Source organism: Sinocyclocheilus anshuiensis, unplaced genomic scaffold, assembly GCF_001515605.1.
Source record: "Sinocyclocheilus anshuiensis isolate Anshui unplaced genomic scaffold, SAMN03320099.WGS_v1.1 scaffold369, whole genome shotgun sequence".
Taxonomy (NCBI): Eukaryota; Metazoa; Chordata; class Actinopteri; order Cypriniformes; family Cyprinidae; genus Sinocyclocheilus; species Sinocyclocheilus anshuiensis.
In genome coordinates, this window is record NW_015540935.1 from 1,437,992 (window position 1) to 1,440,981 (window position 2,990).

Here is a 2,990-nt window from a genome sequence, read left to right on the forward strand (position 1 = left end):
GACTACTGTAACATTACAATAGATAATAATGATGTCCTTTATACAGTATTTTGAGTGATGACTGATGAGCACTGGGCTGCTGCTGCTTAACTAAGTAAACAAAGAAAAAAATATTTTTTTATAATTTTATCATATTTACAGATGAAACTGACCTGCACTTGAAACCCACTTCGCGAGACGAAGCATTGCCAGTCACGACTAACCGATTCATGATTTATTAGAGCTTTAATTATCGAATGGCGAATTCGGAAATAATCGCTTTAGTACATCCGCAGGCAATTATACAATAATAATATTAAAATAGCGGGACAAATCGGCTGGCAGGCCACTCAAAAGATTCAGTCCGATTTGGTGAACTGGTTCAACCGGTTCACTAAGAAGAACCGGTTAAATCGAACGATTCGTTCGCGAACCGGACATCACTAATTGATTAATCTGATGATCCAAACCGTTTGGCAGAGGCGCGCGTGCCGAAGCATTGCCAGTCACAACTAACTGATTCATGATTTATTAGAGATTTAATTATTGAATGGCGAATTCGGAAATAATCGCTTTAGTACATTCGGCAGGCAATTATACAATAATAATATTAAAATAGCGGGCCAAATCGGCTGCCAGGCCACCGGGAATTGTCCCGGTTCTCCCGATGGCCAGTCCGCGCCTGATTTCCACAGACACGCAGAACGTGCAGGATTTATATATTGTCTTTTTGCGGCTTAACATTCACAGACACTAGTCCATATCGCGTTTTGATTCAAGTGTACTGACCCATTTTTTATTTATTCGTCCAAAATGTGGCATATTCCGTCCGCATTAGGCTATAGGAATTCCGTTTTTACGACTGGATTCTACGAACCAGTCTGTGTTTTCCGCATCGCGGAAATTATAGGGCCGTATGTCTCAGAATAATCAGGGCAATTCAGGAAAGAAATCAATTAAATCTGTATGTGGAAGTGTGTAAATAGTAAAATGTAATCCCCTTTGTAATCGTTAACATTTTCATAAGTAACTGTAATTTAATTACACATTTTTTGTTAGTAGCTGTAACTGATTACAGTTACATTTATTTTGTAATTAAATTACGTAACGCCGTTACATGTAACTAGTTACTCCCCAACACTGTGAAATTCAGTGCTGTTCAGTATTGTTTGTGCCACAGTGTTCTTCAAAATATCATCTTTTATTTTATGCAGAAGAACGAAATGCATACGGTTTTGAACGACTGCGAGAAAGATGGTTTAATCTCTATCACTTCATTAAAAAAGAAAAGCAGTCCAGTATTTTGCTCCGAGAGAATGTGTGGAATTTATTACAGGCCATTAAGAGTTTAATGTGTAAAAGATTAAAAACATTATCCCAAGGAATGTCCTGGCGAGAAGATAAGCAATTTTATTACAAGGGCTGGTTTTAAGGTGACAGACCAACACCACCGCCAAAGCAGATAGTTCTCTAAACACCAAGGCTGGAGTCAACTTGGTGCATGATCTCACAAATACACTAACTAGTCAGGTTTTTGGTCTCCAAGCGGTTGTTTGTCAAGAGTACAAGCGGAAGGTTGTTTTTAAAGGTAGATCCTTTCTCAAGCCCTATTTCCACGCGCCTATAGAGCAAGTATCTCAGGAATGTGAGCTTCCCCCACCTTTTCCCACTGCAAACTGGCTGAGATTTAACAAGATGGAGTTATTTTGGGGAAGCTCATCTGCCCGTCCCATTCATGCCAATAGCCACTTCAATGTTTTTTTCTTGAGAAACCGTGCAAATACAAATGCGTGATCAGGGCTGGATTTACCTCTTGTGACATAGGCAAAATATTTTAGGCAAAAATTTTGGGCCCCCTGCATATCTGTTAGCTGCTAAATTGGTCTGATGTGATCTCGATGTATAATACGTAATAAACCCTGAATGTGATGGGAGGCTGTTATATTGGTATAGCTGAATATAGTGTTGAGTAACATCATGTCTGCTAAGATGCCATTGTCTGGTTGGATTTTGAACGCAGCATGTATACTGCTTAAGATATCTTGCAACATTTTGCCTGTGTAGGCTGCTAGCTTGAGCCTTCAGTTTCAGAAGCAGCCATTGATGGATGCAAGTATTTAAAGTTAATTGGTAGAGACATCTGAGTGTTAAGTGACAAGGCGGTTTTAAAGGCAATGTAGCCACGGTATTGGGGGCAGGGAAGATGCCATTTTCACATTTCTTTCAGGACCGCAAACCTCACGGACAAATGGTAATGTTAAAGTGTTTTGACAAAACATGACTCTTGATTAAATGTATTTCTGTGTAGATGGCATGGCACAAAGTGAGAATGTGCAGTGTACAACAGAGCTTGATCTTCCATCTATGGTGTGCTGAATCTGAAGTAATAATTGCATTTTATTGCACTCAAATACAACATTTGAAACCATTTGTACTGTGAAAAGCACTATGCAAATATTTGATGAATATATTGTAAATAGTTTTTTTTTTTTTTAAACTGCATATTAAATATTTACAATATATTCAAGTCTAATTTTGTATAGCTCTTTTTTACAATACAAATGTTTCAAAGCTGCTTTAAAATCACAATGTTAATGTTTAGAATATCTTAATATGTATATGCCTTATAGTCACATTTATCAGATTAAAGCTGAGCTCTAATATAGTTTACATTTTGCAATGGTACAAGAAATATAGCAGTTCTTTCTTTTTTTCTTTCTTTGTTTTTTCTTTTTTTCTTTCTTTTTTCTTTTTTTCTTTGTTTATTTTTTTCTTTCTTTTTTCTTTGTTCTTTCTTTCTTTTTTCTTTTTTCTTTTTCTTTCTTTCTTTCTTTGTTTATTTATTTCTATTTATTATTATTATTATTATTATTTTAATTAATTAATTTTATTATTTATTTTTTACTACTTTTTAATTGATTTATTATTATTATTATTTTATTTTTACTTTTTAATTTATTATTATTATTATTATTATTATTTATTTATTTATTTATTTATTTTTATTTATT

At 34.8% G+C, this 2,990-nt stretch overlaps 1 protein-coding gene across 1 annotated transcript in view; it reads left to right on the forward strand.

The window, feature by feature from the left end:
• The window catches only part of LOC107689558 (protein lin-28 homolog A-like), a 12,255-nt gene that overhangs the window by 7,817 nt on the left and 1,448 nt on the right, over positions 1–2,990 (forward strand). The window lies entirely within an intron of this gene.